Source organism: Leptinotarsa decemlineata, unplaced genomic scaffold, assembly GCF_025532065.1.
Source record: "Leptinotarsa decemlineata unplaced genomic scaffold, Ldec_3_MD MMD2_tig00000008_RagTag_RagTag, whole genome shotgun sequence".
Taxonomy (NCBI): Eukaryota; Metazoa; Arthropoda; class Insecta; order Coleoptera; family Chrysomelidae; genus Leptinotarsa; species Leptinotarsa decemlineata.
In genome coordinates, this window is record NW_027412537.1 from 10,540,127 (window position 1) to 10,558,615 (window position 18,489).

Here is an 18,489-nt window from a genome sequence, read left to right on the forward strand (position 1 = left end):
TTCTCTAAGCAAAATTCTCAAATGGGTTTCAAAGATATTTCGGATTGTTCAGTGATAAATTCTTCAGTCAAAACCTTTGGGTTAAATGGTTTAAAAAATATTGGTTACACCTGTTTCATGAACAGCGTAATTCAATGTTTATCAAATGAGAGATGGTTATTGGAATATTTGAAAAAGGATGAATTCATGAAAGATATCAATACTAGTATTTCTAGTATGAAGGATGCTTTAATCAAATCGTTTGCAGAAGTCATCAAGGAGTTGTGGTCAGAAGATTCATTTGATAAAGTAGTAAATACAGCCTCCTTAAAAAATCAGATTCTAAGTTTTGCTCCTCGATTCATGGGTAATTCCCATCAAGACGCCCAGGAGTTTCTCCGTTATCTTTTAGAAGGATTACATGAAGAGGTTAATATAATTAATGAAAAACCTAAACCAATCTTAACGGAGATTGACGAAAATTGAGCGACAGCGAAAATGCACAAGAGTCATGGCTCACATATTTGAGGATGCATAACTCTAAGATTGTAGATAATTTCGTTGGCCAATTGAAATCCACGATGAAATGCACACACTGTGGATACTCTTCAGTAACATTTGATCCTTTCTGGGATTTGTCTCTCTCCATACCACAAAGAACCGACCAATTGAGTTTGTAGAAATGCTTTGATTGTTTTACAAGAGAAGAAACTTTGGATGGAAATGAAAAACCGACGTGTTCGAAATGCAACGAAAGAAGAAAATGCACAAAGTCCTCATCAATCCACAAGTTTCCCTATATTTCAGTAATACATTTAAAAAGATTCTCTCCAACGGAAAGTAGAGGCAAATTGAATGATGTTATCGAATTTCCTTTAGAAGGATTGGATATGGACAATTTTGCAGCAGAAAATGTGGCTACTTGTTATAATCTATATGCACTTTGAAACCACAGTGGGACTACTAACAGAGGACATTATACAGCATACTGCTGTATACTACCCGTATAGGTACTGGCGCGTGGCACAAATACAACGATTCACACGTGTCACCAATTTCACCAAAGTCGCTTATGAGTGGAGAAGCATACGTACTCTTTTATGTAAAGGATGGAACAAAATCGCACCTTTAAGATAACCGAGGGAAAGTTTCTTTGTGCAATTATTATTTATTTTTTGTTGATTTCAAATAAGTATTTTATTGATTTGATTCAATTATAATTTTATCATTTTTGAAATAAACTTTGTGGATTTCATTACTTGTGGAACGTGACATGCAAATGCAGCAGATATTTTGTGAAGTTGAGATTACGTGTTATTCGGATATGTGGATGAAAAGAAGTAAAAACTTTTACTCGCATTCGGCGTATGATGAATTACCAAATGGAATCGGAAAAAAATAGCTGTAACATTTTGAGAAATGTTAAAGCTATTTTATGTTATAGCTATTTTATATTATAAGTTTTATGTGGACACATCTCAATATCTTTTTGAGAAAGAAAGGTTGTGGTTTTCTACCTCTTCATTTTTATACAAAGAAGTGATTATCTATCATTAGAAGGAAGAACACAATCAATTTCAAAATTAACTCTCTACAAAGATCTGTAGATCATGCAAAGAAGTAACTTCTAGACACAAACTGTAAATTTTAAAATCGCATGTTATCTTTCTTCCTTTGGAAGATTTCAAAATTTTTTGAATAACGATGCAGAAGAAGAAATCAATCTCTTCTAATAATATACCTCTTTCAATCTAAATTTCAATACCTGTTTTTCACTTTTCTGGATTTCAATGATTTCAGCATTTATAGACATATTTGTTTAATTAATATACAAATAAACAAACCAGCAACTAAAAGCACATCCAATTGCCCAATTCTGACGTGTGTGCAAATACACATGAAAGATGAAAATCGATGTGTTGTCAAATTTCACACATAGGAGTAGAAGAATTAATTTTGATGAGAGTTATAATGCTCATTCTTCAAAGAGCATTGACCATGCTATCGTGTGGATGTAAGTTTTTTTACGGACAAAACAAAAGCACTACAGAAAAATCCTCAAGGTACTCTCAGAGCAGAAAAACGTTCTCAGAAAGTTTATTCCACATAAACACAGTTCTCCAAATGGAAAAGTTCTTAAAGTTGGATAGTTAACATATCTATTCATGCAGTCCATTTCTTTAATGCCACCCCCCCTTTTATTTTTTGAACGAGTCAACTAAAAATATTGAAATTGGGAATGATAAAATTAATGCAGGAATACTTTATTTTGAAGTGAAATTGACAAATGAAACTTTCAAGATGGCGACTGGGCGCCATCTGGAAAAAATATTAAATGGAAGGGGGGTCGTGTGACACATCTTTTTAAAGCTCCTGACAAATGCTTCACAACCCTCGAATTTAACGTCAATATCTCCAACTACTACAAAATGGCGGAACTTTTAATAATTGCCTGAATACATTGACATTTAACTACATAATATATGAGGTAATAAGCTTGAAGTCAGTTCAGAAGATGCTCAAAATGGTTGCCTTGAACTTTTTGACATATGAACAGCCTATCCGATATTTCACGCCGAACATTTACGAACACAGTAACGTCAATATCTCTACAAATTGATGGATGTAGCCGTTACTACGTGGCGTGGTAGGAAATGTCCGTATAGGACGAAACTGCAGTAACGTTAGTTACAAATAAAAGTGGTAAAAAACATTTGTCTTTTCTTCATTATCTCTACAAATATTCATTAATCTCTGCCGTATATCCAATATTGAAGCAGGTTCAGTTTCGTACACCTTTTGCTTCAAATAGCCCCATGAAAAAAAGGCCAAAGGTGTCAAATTTGGCGAGCGGGCTGGCCATTTTGTAGGACCTCGCCGGCAATCCAACGACCGGGAAAAGAAGTATCCAAATAGTTTCTTACTTGTTTTGAGTAATGTGGTGGTGCTTCATCTTGGTGGAATACAATATCCATATCGAATGCATTAGGATTCGCTTCGACGATTTCAGTGACGAGACGGTCAACAGCAGTTTCCAGCATATTCAAATACAGTTCCCCTGTTAAATTTTGATCAATAAATAGAGGTCCTACAATATGGTTTTCCAATATTCCTGCCCAAACATAATTTTTTTCTAGATATTGGGTATGTGTTTCCTGGAAAACGTGTTGGTGTTACTCCAACTTTTTATAAACAAAAAATAAGTTAACAAATCTTATCGGGTTGTTGGAATTGCCATATGGCAGATAAAAGGGAACATTTCTAGAAATATCGTATAAATGTGTTTGCCTTCAGGAAATTATTAAATGTTCCACCATTTTGTAGTAGGTGAAGATATTGACTTCATATTTTAGGGTTGTGAAACATTTGTCAGGAGCTTCAAAAAGATGTGTAACAAGACCCTCCTTTCCTTTTAATTTTTTTCCCAGGTGGCGCCCAGTTGCCATTTCGAAAGTTTCATCTGTCAATTTTACTTCAAAATAAAGTATTCACGCATTTCGTCGAGAATAATAAATAAGGACACTAGAATAAAGATTTTAATCGAAAATTCGAAAGACATCTGTGAAACGTATCTAAGCGAAGACATCATTTGTTAATATTATCCAGTCTGTGTTATTTCCTTTTGGAAAACAAGCTGTTGGTTAACTATATCACACATTCCTCACTGTTCAACACTTAAATTCATGCAAGATTTTCTTAAACAAAAATAATATTTGAATACGAGTTTCAATTTTCCATGACACTTGAATTACTTACTCATCTAGAGCCATACATGCCATTCAAATATAGACACGCGCCCCAATTATTGCATCACGAGAGTAAAGAAACAGAAAATTGTATGAAAACATGATTGCTGGAATAGAGCAAACAGAAGTAAATTGAAATATTGAATAGACAAACAATGGGTTAATTTGTATCAATATAGAGTAGTCGTGTAGCAAAATTTGCGTGTGACGCAGTGCAGTTGGCTCGCTTTCAAGCTTGAGAGTGTGAGTAGTTATACTGGATATACATATACAGAGTGTATTTGATAGACCTCAAAAATGCAAATTGAAATGTATCCATGTTTCAAAATTTTATCTACTTGTGTATCATTTGTAAAATTATAAATTTCATTCAGCATATCAATTATATATGTGACTGTGCTTCAATTAATATTATCGATTTTCTTAATTTTTTCCTCATTAGTATTTTAATATTATGTGATTGTATTTGTTTACTAGCGTGAAATTATTTTATATATGTTACTTATTTATTTAATTGTTTTGCGATATTTTATCCAATATTTTATAAATTTATTATATTCTACTATTTACAAATAACTAGTTACTCATTTTGGAATTCATTGTATAAAAACCTTAGTTATCCACGCGCAGCTTAGCCTTTGTGGTTTTTCTCTGTATGTTTACTTGCATTCTTCAATAATGAACTGAAAGTGTATGTATTGATTCTTTGGTAAATAAATATTATAATATTATATTATTTGAAAAGGGTTCAGATAATTAGATGTCTCCCATAACAGACAGACAACATAATTGCCTGTTTCGGGGATACGGCAATGATCAATGAAAAAAACCAATGTTCTTTCACTGCACCTTAAAAACTATATGTAGAGTTATATGAAAATTATAACAAATAAAAACACTTGACAACTCGTCACTTGACAACTTCATTCAACTTCCTGTAGTAGGATTTGATTTTTATTATATCTTAATAGATAACATGTTTGATTTATCTTAATTTTGAGAACTTTTGATTTAGAGGCAAAAGCGAGTATTGATGATATATTTTGTTACATAATGGTCTACATTTCTGAATGGTGTATCGATATTTTCGAACTTAAATATCGTTTCCATCCTGACTTTTCTCGAATAAATTTTCAAGCACTCCGCATTCAACAGTCCACGTAAGTTGATTACCGGAATTACGATCTATACCCGAGAATAAAAAATGATATAATGATATGTCATTATGGAGTCGAGCACTTGATCTATAGGGAGGTTATTTCGGCTGATTCATTGCGTAGAGACCGTATAAATTATGAATTAATAATTTTTTTGACTTTTTCAACTAGTCGACTCTTCGACTTTTCGGGACCCTTGCATAATTACGAAAATTATGAGTTATTAATGTAGGAAAATGATCGGTTATAGCCGAACCGAAAAATACCGGACAATCTTTCAGGATTAGCTGTTGAATTATTCATGCATCTCTTACGGCCAAGTGAGTATAAAACGGTGCAATGCTTTTAAATTTTCAATGAGAGATAGTTTTGGAAATTAATGTTTCTGAAAATGATGGTAATGGCTGCCATTTATAAGTCGTCTTCCTACTTTATATTCAACCGGCTTTACCATTCATACCATGACCGAAGAATTTTTATAATTATTATCGTTTTCGGATTCTTTTAGAAAGTACATCAAACAGTACTCAACCAGAGATATTAGGGAGTGAAAATAAAACAATATGGCCTATTTCCTCGAGCAGCGGAGTGATGAATCAATTTCGAGTAACTGTTCCGTATGCGTGAATAATGTTGTATGATTTGATATAAAAAACATCAAGACACTTCTCATAGTTGCATGTATACAGTGAATAAAAAAGTATGGAACATTCGCATTATTATATATTTTTTTAATTGAGCACTCAAAATTGTTTTTATTTTTGAATTTCGATTGAAATTTTCAGTAGTTTCTATGAAAAGCACTTTTCATAGTATTACATACTCGGACAATGCACAGCTTACCTGATTAAATCAGGCATACCTGAGAAATTTTCTATTTTAGCTGGAAAAGAAAATGTTATTTAAATCCCACCCTACATATAAAATATGGACTGAATTTCCTATTTAACGCGTTAATTGGACGATATGTTAGTAACGATAACTGAAATAATTGTTATGACAGTAAATTTTAGTGATATTGCTGTAGAGATTGTCTTGTCGAGATTAGGAAATGGAAATTTAGCTATTGTTCCAGATTCCACACTGAGCAGAATTTAAATAATTTTGGACTAGTTAAATGGCTACCAATGCATTTCGCAGAAGAAGCAGTTGTTTACAGTTCTCAGTATCTACTATATGGTGAATAATAAAACGATGAAGTAATAATAATAATAATAATAATGATCCGTGACCATGAGAAGCAGAAATTGGAGCATTTCTCTTTAGGGCAGCTGCCCGAGTAGCTGATGAACTCGGTATAGTTTTCGACAGTGAACGAGGTGACCACAACTCTGTCACCGATTTGGAACCTGTTCAGCAAAAAGCTCAGATAAAAGCCGCAGAGATTACCTTATTTCTGCGGAAACACAAGGATAAGCCAATGCATGAGGTCTTCTTCAATAACATTGGAGACCTTGGCTCATCAAAGCGCCTGACCATCGCTTTTCTCAGGTCGAGTGGGTTGAAGTCTACACAAAGTCATGACACAAGATGCAGGGCCTGCCGCCAGGCAGACCCTAATGCACTTGCTATCAGCATGTCCAGCATGTGATGTCTCGGCCTATATCCATCGACATAACGCGGCCCTAAGAGTGGTATATTACCATCTACGACACTCTTACGGTATTGACGAGACACCGTTGTTGCCCTACGCTCCGGGGGATATTGAATCCGTTGTGGGGAACGAGAAGTGCCGAATTTATTGGAACTATTCGTTCCTCACCCTCAGGCTCATACAAGCTAATAAGCCTGATGTGGTCCTTCTCGACCACGAGTGCAAAACGATATTTATCGTGTAGTTTTCAGCTCCTGGCGAGACGAATATCGTCAGAAAAGAGGAGAAAAAACGGATAAAATATCGAGATTTTCTCTTCGAACTCCGCGGACTCTATCCAGATCACACTGTGAAGGTGGTTGTTCTGATTATTGGAGTTCTTGGTGGAATGATGTCCTCTCTACTCTCAAATCTTAAAATCATACCGGCTTGCCGCACTAAGGCAGAAATCTTAGCCGCACAGATGCAGAAGGCTGTCATTCTTGGCTCACTGCGTTTGCTCAGGGCGCATGATTTTCGGACCCAATGATCACCACACGGTGTGGGACGTGGTCATTGGTTGATAATGCTGGCGCGCCCTCCCGAATGTATCGGGGCTTCGGGGGATAGGGCCTGACCAGCGCACACTACGGTGTATTATTACGGTGAAAATAAAAAATAAATAAAAATTAGTTTGCACATCAACAGTATGATTATGCAAATAAAAAAGAGAAGAATGTCAATAAATTCTAGTAGAGAAATGATATAATAAAATGTATATATTTGAAGGTGGTTGACAATGTTTCGTGGTATATTTCATCAGTTCGGACTTCCATTGTCTAATATAATATAAATTGATTTGAAATCCCTGAAAAAAAAATATTAAAAAGAATAACCGAAAATAACAATTTTATTAAACAAAAAACTGAAATTACAAAGAAATAACATACAAGCAACAACCAAAAAAAAGTAGAAATTGAAATAATACTGAAAGCTGAAAATTAAAAAATTAAAATATTATTAACAAAAAATGAAAAATAAAAATTGAAAGATTTCAAACCAAGTTACGTCACGACGTTTCGATTGTTATTATTCACGCCCGAAGACGATTGTGGATACTAACAATCGAAACGTCGTGACGTACTATGAATTATAACATATTAGTTTCTGTTTTATTCATTATCAAGTTGTTTTTTTCACGCCAAGCGATAACTCTAGTGAAAGTGCTTTTAGCTATATTTATAATAGTGTTTAGGTCATCTTCAATAACCAGTATATTTGTGTCATCAGTTTAACATATACAGCAAAATTTCCATTCAGATAATAGATCATTTGCAAATACAAATACACTCAATAAATTGATTGGCTTTCCTCGATCCTCATATCTCGAGAGTTTTCCAGAAGGAGGCTTTGATCAAACGTACGTTAAAAATCAATGAACAATCCTAGCATATATTTTATTTTGTCCAAGGTCGTTATTATGCGACTATGAAAGTCGCAAAGAGTAGAATCAGTGCCTTTGTGAGTCGTGAAACCATGTTGTGATGGTGATAATAATTTCATTGCAGTAAAATAACCATTCAACTGTTCTTTTAGATACATTTCATACAGTTTAGAAATGCTAGAAAAACTACTTATTGCTTTGTAGTTATTTGAATCATGTTTATCCTCTTTTTTATATATGAGCGACACATTGGCTAATTTCAGATTATTTGGAAAAACGCCTTTTTCTGTTGATACATTTATTAGAAAGGTAAGTACGGTACATAGTTCAGAGGAGCAACATTTCCGTATGAATTTGTGTTTTTCGGTCTATTCATTAACTGTATCAATTCCCTCTAAGTGATGGGAGACATAAAAAATAAAAAAAGTGAAGAAATTGAGTGGGATGTTATTCTCAATAAATCCAGTGTCTATTGAGAAATTTTCCGATAGCGGCTTCGTAAAGTGAGTATTGAATTTTTCCGCTAACTTCAACGTGACATAATTATTGCTGTATGTTGATGAACATTTTCGTTAAATACAAATGATAGAACGATATTTTGAAAATATTGAAATTAATCGTGTTTAAGCAATGTTCACTATTCATTCAGACACTTACGTATGCATATTTCGGATTGTAATTTCCATGGAAAAACATTTTTCCTACAGTGATACATTAAAAAAAACTGAAACAATAATGAAGAGATAGAAATGAATGTTTTTGTTAGAAAACGGTTCACTTGGGATTCCCATTCATGTATTAAGTTCCTTTTCTCAAATAAAATCTGTTTTGATTTCTATTCCAAATGTTCACACCCAAAACGCACGCCACTACAGATAATAAAACGACCCGAACGATGATACAATATATGTTTGCGACCCATTTGCAGTACAAGAATAGGGTGGATCCGGTAAAGTATTATAAACCAGCTTATATAACGAGCATTTATCATATTATTAGAAAAAAAAAGTATGAGAAAAGAAGTGAACGGAAGGAATTGAAGGCAAATTATTATCATACCTCAAATATACAGTATTTCAACTTGATTCTCTGAATCTGCTTGAACCATCATCGATTTGAAAGTGGTAGACACATGCATATTATTTCACTGCCCCAAGGTAAGTCTTGTCTTATATTTTCTACGGAGAGTAAAGGCGCCCATCGACCATGAAACCAAAAGCTTTTTCTGAAAAGGCCTCTGTCCGTGAAATCGCCGGAACAATTATTTCATTCAACAATCGGTGTAATTTGAGACTTTATGGATTCGCCACAAAACCGCCGAGCGTATGGGAATTTTTAGGGACACAATTGAACCTAATTCCCCGTTTTAGAGTCAAGTTACAAGAGACAGTTATTTGGATGGAGTCGGAGTTCATCGTTAAATGAAAATTGTTCGCGGTGGGGGAGATGCTTTGGCGGATGGAAGTGGTTCTCGTTTGTTTCAATGTTATCAAATTCGAGAGGAATTGTGTGGCTTTTTTGATGTCTGGGTTTGTGTACGTTGTACACAGTGGGGTTATCGTAGCGAGACTCTAGTTGGCGACATGTTGGTGATATCAAATACATGCAATATAACTTCATTTCGGAAAATTATAATACTGTCCATGATAATGATACAATTTTCACACTTTCAACTTTACTAAAGATACGTTTTGTTACACATCCCGGCTGACGAAAGTCAATAATGCGTAATCGGACATTTCGGCTATAGATTGCGGAGTGCCTCAGGGATATGTTCTAGGGCCCATTTTATTCCTATTATACATCAAGGATCCTGCTACAGTCGATATTGAAGGGTCATTCACAATTTTTGCCGATTATACCACATTGTTATGGCATGAAGTAAACACCAACAATTTGGAACAAATGATATCATTAGATTTAGAAAAAGTAAAACAGTGGTGTGATTCTAATTTACTCTCCTTCAACGTAGACAAGACCAAAATTGTAAACTTCAAATTTGGCTATGACAACTTGCTATTAGATGGTAAGAAGACAGAAGAAATCACTTTCACTAAATTCCTTGGTCTGCATCTTTATGCACAAAATTGGCTTCAGGATCATTTGGTGTCAGAATTGTCTCCAATGAACTTGATATATTCACTGCTAGTTCGACTTATTTTGCCCTAGTAGAGTATCATCTGAGGTATGGCATTGTATTTGGGGATTCTGTAGTAAACAACTATTGAATCAGGTCTTCGTGTTGCAAAAGAGGTTTTTGCGGTTTTTATGTGAGGCATGAGGGATAGTTGCAGACAACTTTTCGTTGAATACTGAATCCTCACTCTATTCAGCATCTTCATTCTCGAAGTTGTTTGCCTGATTGGAAAAAGATATAACACTGATTCTACAGATACACATAGAATCCACAACACAAGACAGAACAGAAGTAATAATATCCATCTGCCAATACACAGATTGACTCTAACAAAACACTAATATGTAAGAAGGAAAAAAATTGTTCAACCATTTACCACAGGTAGTTAGGGATATAATAGAGCAGAGATGTTTCAAGGAGTCGATGTATTAACGATCATGTTTTTATCATTATTATTACTAAACATAAGTTCTTGTTTTATTTCACAATAATATGTGTACTCGTATGTGTAAATTAAATTGTGATATATTGATATATATATATATATATATATATATATATATATATATATATATATATATATATATATATATATATATATATATATATATATATATATATATATATTCATCACACTTTGTCAATGAGATCAAATGTCGAGATTTTGCTAACTTTTTTCTTCGATTATCGTGGCGTGGTGCATCAGGAGTTCTTACCCCATGGTCAATAGCAATGCGAAAATAACGTCCAGTATTTTGGAAAGACAAATGATGGCTATCGCATCATGATAATTCTCACTCGTCACTGTTTGCTCGTGATTTTTCGGCCAAAAACAAATCCGTAATCATGCCTCAGTCACCGTTACCACCAGACTTGGACCTCTATGACTTTTTTCTGTCCTCAATATCAAAGAGACATATGAAAGGACGTAGTAAAGTATAGAAAATGATTGGTTGATGATTAGTCATCATATTATACGAGTAATCTCAATAAGGGTGAATATAATTAACGTCTTGTCGATTGTTCAATAGGAAATTTGATTTGTTTTCGTGATAGATCATGTCGAAATCGTGATTGTTCTCTGAAAAGTGGAGAGTAGAGGTGGAACTGATTTCCGTCAGTTCAAAACTTTTTTTGTTCTAATGTTCTGAATGGCTGGATTGTTTGAAAATTTTAGACGTTCCATTGACGATCTTCAATATCTGACTTGTTTTTCTTCATGTTTTCCCAATGTGATATCAATCTCATATGCTATGTTAATGTTCTATTAAGTTAATATTTGGTCTGTTTATTTTTCTATAATTTTTTAGTAAATGAGAGTTTTTGGTAGTGTGTTTGTTACTATCATCGATAAAATAAATTCTAAGCAAAGTTTTTCTGTAATATGAAAGGTACGATATCTAAAACCAATTAGTATCCTTCAGAAATATACAAAGTTGCAGAAAGTTGTAGCGAATCACTGACCACCAAACAGTAACCATGGTCTTTTTTTAGCGAGTTTTCGCCTTTAGAAACTGTCAGAAATTGGTCAAAAATTATGGTTATACGCTGAATATGGTTATATGGTTATACGCTGAAAAGAGGTATTACAAAATTTGTACAAAGAAATGAACAGCGTCAATGCATAGAGTAAATACAATATTCTCTATCGATCAGTATATATTACGACACAGTAGAACAAATATTAATTGAGATGAGGAACTACAAAAACATATGACTTTAACAACATATGCACCACAAGATGGTGCATATCAAAGTTGTGACGAATTGATGTCGTTTTACTATTTATGTCTATATGTGTTCATATTTGCGAGTACGTAGGTAGGTATTTGTATGTATGGATGTGTTCCTCTGATCATATCTCAAATCTAATGTACATTGATTTATAAATGCTTTATCTCACTAAGTGAAATCTTCAGTGAGTATTTCTGAGTCTATTTTACGAATTGAGCATCGTTATAATTGTTGTCATTATTATTGTACTCTGTCCTTTTAATTGTAATGATTATTCTTTTACTTAATGATTGTACTTGATGATGGTGAAAAACGTCATTCTTTTTTATTCTATCAAAAATAGAGGTAGTAAAAATATCGTTGAAAGCTGATCCACTGAGATTAGTTGACCATAGTGGTAACTTTGCGGATTATTGCGAGCTATACAAAATAGGTTACATCAACCGTTTATTTCACAGTTTGGTTTCCTTTGTCACGTGTCTCGTTCCACATAATTGTCAAATTGTTCGATTATTTTTGCTCTAACACACTTCTCTTACCAAACCGCAAGACTCATTTGTTCCCTTCGAATTTATGTCTCGAATTCCCAAAGAAATAGCGTTTGAAAGCGTTTTTAATGTATTAGAAATAGAGTCGGACTTCACAGTTCATTGGTAAATGTGAATGAAGAAGGGAGAGAAATTATATGCGGTTTTGTCAAACCTCTCGGACTATTGTTATTGCTAGTTTGAAAGGGACAAAAGAAATCTGAAGAAATTTTACCTGTGTGACTGGGACGCCACAAGATCGTTAAAGGCAAATGAATGATGGCTATTGTGGTTGAGCGTCCAATAAAAAATTTAGAGGTATAGCGTGTTCGTTTTGTATGTCACTGTGCATCGAGAAAAATATCTACGGGGAACGGTGGTGAACCCTCTCGCCTTGAAGTCACCCCAATCTAGTGGGGAGGGGCGGTATGAATGAATAATTTTAGAACGGAAATATTTATCAGGGTTATATTGAGATGTTTCATCTGAAGGCGTCTATTTTTGGACACTGCAGGGGACATTCTCCTATAGGCTATATGAATAAAATACCTATATTTTTCAGCCGATAGAAATGTCCACATATATTTGAACCTAGTTATTCTCTATTAAAAAAAATTAAGTGTTTTCAGCATCGAAACTACGATTACGATTACGATTGTTTGAAAGCGGTTAACAATGTTTCATGATGAATTTTATTAGTTTTGACTTCCATTGTCTGATATAATTCTAATGTGATTTGAAATCTCTGAAAGAAAAAATGAAATTACAATACAATGAAAAATAGTCAAAAATTAAAAATTCAACAATTACAAATTAAATTAAAACAGTTAAAAACGTTTCCAAACCAAATTACTTTATGACTTTCCGATTGTTAGTATCCACAGTCGTGTTCGGGTGATGACTGGACTATTCCTCCAAGATATGACCATTTATAGGTCATTCGAACGAGTTACGTGGTCATAGTTCTCACGACACGGCCATTCACACCGAGATTCAGCTGAGTAAGAGATATTCCAGGAATCCCTTATCTCGACATGCAGTTAGCATCCAGTTAACATTATATTAATTATCATTCTGTTTGTAGCTCTCGTAAGAGACAGTCGTCTCTAGTTTGTAAAATAAATTCTTTTTAAAAAGTTATTTTCTCGTTCCAATCATTTAATTGGCGCAGTCGGTAGGATTATTTTGAACCAAAAGTGTTTCGAAAGCATTGAAATCATCTGTATGAGGATTTCTGAAAAGAGCATCCGCTGCTTGGTTGCATTTTCCTTTCTTATATTTTACAACATCTATTTTGATTCAAAAATCCCGAAATTTGAAAGTATGTTGACATATTATCAATTTTTCGGTGCACAAGTAACTTTTTCGAATGACAGAATAATTTTCGCAATACACGTTCCTATTGTCGGAAACGAAGTTCTTGCATTTTTCCACCTTTATCCTATCATCCAAAATCACAGTATTTTTATCCCAAAATACCCATATTTGGCACGAGCAAACCCCAATATCCAGTTCGAAGACAGTCCATGCCCAGTATTAGAGAAAACGTATTATTGTCCAGAAGATTACTTTTCCGAAGACCAATGCACATCCCACCTGATCGAAGGCAAAGTCGCCGATAATTGTCAGCCTCTTCCAATCAATGTGGTAGAGTCGATTATCGAACAAATCACTCAAGAAGAAATCCTGGTAATTCCGATACAGAGCGAAAGAATATTTTCCAAGTGTAAAACCGATCAATACTTGGAAATAAAAGCGCCCACCCTAGTCAAGATCCCGAAAAATTGCCAAATTGAAGTGAGAAACAAGATTTTCACCAACAACGTGAAAATAGGAACAGGCAAGTCACTGATCTTACCTAAAATTGAAATGAAAAATATCGAGAAGTCAACAATATATGAAACACAAAATTTCTCGAGACTAAATTTTGAAGAACTCTACGAAATCAACAATATAGTGGACCGATTGAAACCAATTCACAAATTTAACAACTCCGAAAATAACACTACCATTTTTGGTGTCTTTGCAGGAGTTACTATCACAATAATTGTCCTGATATTGGCAGCTTTTAAGAAAAATTGGATTAAAACCCATATACTGGGATGCTGTTGCTTCAAAACACCCCAAAAAGAAGAAAATACCAATGACGAAGATATGGTTTCAAGCCGCCAAAATAATTCCATTATTTTTTCGGCCTAAGGAGGGAGGAGTTACGTGGTCATAGTTCCCACGACACGGCCTTTCACACGGAGATTCAGCTGAGTAAGAGATATTCCAGGAATCCCTAATCTCGACATGCAGTTAGCATCCAGTTAACATTATATTAATTATCATTCTGTTTGTAGCTCTCGTAAGAGACAGTCGTCTCTAGTTTGTAAAATAAATTCTTTTTAAAAAGTTATTTTCTCGTTCCAATCATTTCATTAACGTTTGCACCTATTCCTCATTTCTGCTCCAACGGTTTAGCGAAAGTTGACCGTTTTTCCGCTTTATTATGGGTTTCCGTATGTTGAATATCTCTACGCTAGCTTGGCTGAAAGCATCTATGGACAACATATATGCAGCTTCTAAGAACTTTCACTTGAACCAGTGTTTCTCCTTGTAGATGATGTTAGCTTGGGACCACTTGATGTTAGGTTGATGAGTTCAAACATGCTCTGATATTCCCAATTTTCTTTCAACGGCCTCTCAGTTTCACCGATATAGGATTTGCAATACTCACAAGGTATCCGCTGAATGAAATTTTTGGAATCGCAGTCCGCGTTTGGTGGTCTGGTTTTCGTGGGGCTCCCACGGATGGTGTTTCCGGATCTGAAGCAGGTTCTGATGTTGTACCCAATTCATCTAATCCTTGCCAACAATCCTCTGTTCCATCATCCATTTGGTGTTACCATTTCTTTGAAGATCTTTTTTGGTAATGCCTAGTTTCTTCTCGAATTCTTCTTTCGTATTTCAGAGCCCGAAAGTCCATCAGGGCCTTGATGATTCTTGTTTTGAGAGTTTTTTGGTGGTTAGATTTGTGGTTCAGATACTGTCCCGTGTGAGTAGGTTTTCAGTATACAGATGTTTCCCACTCAGTGTCGGTGCTCTTCATCAATACGTCTAAGAACTGCAATTCGTAGTGGACTTCTCTCTCCATTGTGAAGGTGATGTGAGGTTTAACGCTGTTGATGTTTTTCAGAAAAGTGTCTTGTTCTGTATTCCCATGGTGCCATTCTATGAAGGTGTCAACGTATCTCAACCAGACACGAGGCTTCTTGTGGGCTTCTTCAATAGCCAGAGTTTCAAACCACTCCATATATATGTTGGCTATAACTAGTGAAAGGATGATCCCACTGGCGATCCTATTGGCGATCCCTCATCTTGCGTGAATAGTTCGTCATTCAGTTGGAAACAGCAGTTTCTTACACATCATCCTAGTAGGTCTATGATTACTTCTATAGGTGAGTTCGTTCTTTCTTCCAGTTCCTCGTCTTCGGATAGCTTTCTCTGTATGATTTAAAGTGCTTCTTCATCAAGAACGTTGGTGTGAAAGCTTGTCAAGTCGAAAGTGATTCATTGATTCTGTTCCGTGACTTCGATTGCCTCTAGTAATGCCTTGAATTCTTCACAAAAGAAGAAGTTTTCCCTTGTAATGGTTGTATAATTGGAAGTAAAAATCTGGAAAAGTTTTGAATAGCTGAATCTCTGGAACTAATGATCGGTCTAAGCGGAACACCTTTCTTGTGGATGTTGGGTAGTACATACAGGTGAGGGGCTTACTGTGGTGCGGTGTTAGCCATGATCTCTCCTTTTCCAAAAAATAAACTTCGTATTTTTCTAGGTCTGGTACAACTTCCTTTCAATTGATGTAGATCGATCTTCTGTTCGTAAAGATCAGTATCCATCGCAACAGTAGCATTTTCCTCATTTGCAGGTAGGATTTTGATGGTGTTATCCCTTCGTGAGCCGTTAAGAGCTCTTCTTTCTTCATCACTGATGTAAGATGTTGGATTTGGGTCTCGTTCCAGCTGGTATTCTATTTTCCATCTAAATTCATCTGCCGCAGTCTGATCAATAAGGAATCTGGTAGATTCCACCGGAATCCAGAATCTAAACGGATGATTTTTGTGCTCACATTAAAAAATGAGAAGCTTCAAGCAGTTTTAACTTCACATCACACTTCATTTTGAAATTTTCATGATCGTTCCTTCCATCAATCGTATTGTCGAGAGAGGAGTTTTTTATCAATATTTATTTTAGCGTTCGGCGTAAAAATCCTCCTTACTTGCCAGAATGAAACGAATTCATTTGTAAATAGCAGTTTTTCTCTTCTAATATTTGCTTTGTTACTTGATTAATTTTTTTTGTTGACTTCCGTCGCAGGCCCCTTTTTAGCGGCCTCATCGTTAAACATAATAAGCGTCTGTTATAATTGTACCCATGTAACATTCATGGATTTGCTTTCAATTCGTTGAGGAGTGTTTTAATGACCAAGAAACAAATAAATTGGTAGTCAAATCGAATAACTGGACTGTCTCTATGAGGATCTTCCATTGGCCTATTCTGGAGCCGATTCTGTTTTTGCTTTATACAAATTACATTGAAGAAATACACTCCAGTACCAGTTTGCTCAAATATGCTCATTTACTGTGCTTCTTTTGAAGAAACTGAGGATTTCCTGAATCAAAGTTCACAATTTCCAGAAAATATGCACTGTGTCAAATATACATACTGGAAATGCCTCTATGAAAGCAATTCATTGCTTCAACTTTTTGGGGCTATCCGAAGATGAAGGTTGAAATTGAAAAAAAATTCTTTGAATTGAAAGAAATTTACGGATACTCGCAGAGCTCTAAATTAGTTGCTGGCGCCAAGGTACAAAATTTTCATCACCCCCCAACGCGAGGGTTATAATGAATCATCAGCGTGAAGCAGTAACTCACCTTGACAGCAAGACACGAGAATTCTTCCACCTGAAACAAAAAAAGACTGTTAAATCCAACATGCCATCATGAATGAATATCGAAACAGTCATCATTCTTCATCGAATTATTAAATATTAGTCATGAGAATGGTTTGCTGATGAGGCGAGTTTCTGACAATAGACCGAGTGTTCAGCTGGGTCTAAGAATAAACGAAAACGAATGATATGAAAGTGATTTGTCATGATATGATTAGAAACAAGACGGCTCGTCCAGGTGATGGATGGGCAGTTTAACTAGAAATTCGGACGAGGACAAGCAACAACGTGTTACTTTAGTCCCTAAGGGCCCGACTCTGTGGGACACCTCAGCGTGAGTTACCTAGGGCGACGGTAAAAAAGTCAAAGAGAGACACTAAAGTCAAGCGAAGCGGGCGGAATTTATTGTTTATTGTTCCTCACTTCGGTGATTTTCATATAAGAGAAGATTAAGTCGTAATATTCACCTGCCTAGTTTAGAGATACGAGGAAGCGGTTATTGAGCTCCAAAAGGATTATGGGAGAATATTATGCCGGCGATAGGGTTGAATTATGTAACGGGATGCAGTGAATGATATTGAGTGGGTTGATTATCTTCTAGAGGGGATTTTTTTCGATAAAATTACTGTGGAAGAGCTATACTAGCTGTACTTTTCCGGTCGATGCCACCATTGTCTTAAACGATAAACATTTATTACACAAATAGAGATACAAACAGAATGAATCCAAAAAATATCCTCATTTTACATATGAAAGATAGTGAGTAGACAAAATGTATAGTAATTAATATAAACAAAAAATTAAACAAAAGCATATGAAGAACCGATAACTAATTATAACTAAAAATATATTTCACATACTTTTTAAATCTAAGAAAAGGTAACCTCAGTTTTTAAATATCATTGCAATGAGTATTGAAGGATCTGACAATTCTGCATAAAGGAGAGTTTTTCTCTGAATTGGTTTTTGTAAATGGGGTTGCAAAGAAATCATGGTTTCGCAAGTCTCTGCAAGGTGTATTCAATGAAATTTTTGTTATCAACGTAGGACAGTCGACACGTTTATTGAATAATTTGTAAAGCATTAATATATCTAACATTTTTCTTCTATTTGTAAGAGACAACAACGAATACTTTTTGAAAATTGGACGGAAATTTCCATTGATTATAGAAATGTCAGTTTTAAGGGCCAATTGTTTGACGAATTCATTTTGAACACTTTCAATTCTCAGTTGATAAATCGAATATTGT

The 18,489-nt window shown here is 34.9% G+C and overlaps 1 protein-coding gene across 1 annotated transcript in view; it reads right to left on the reverse strand.

The window, feature by feature from the left end:
• Positions 1–18,489, reverse strand: part of LOC111509230 (uncharacterized) — a 277,993-nt gene that overhangs the window by 139,144 nt on the left and 120,360 nt on the right. Inside the window, exon 2 of the mRNA XM_074171058.1 lies at positions 17,223–17,252. The gene's annotated coding sequence lies outside the window, so the exon portion shown is untranslated. The remainder of the gene's footprint in view (positions 1–17,222; positions 17,253–18,489) is intronic.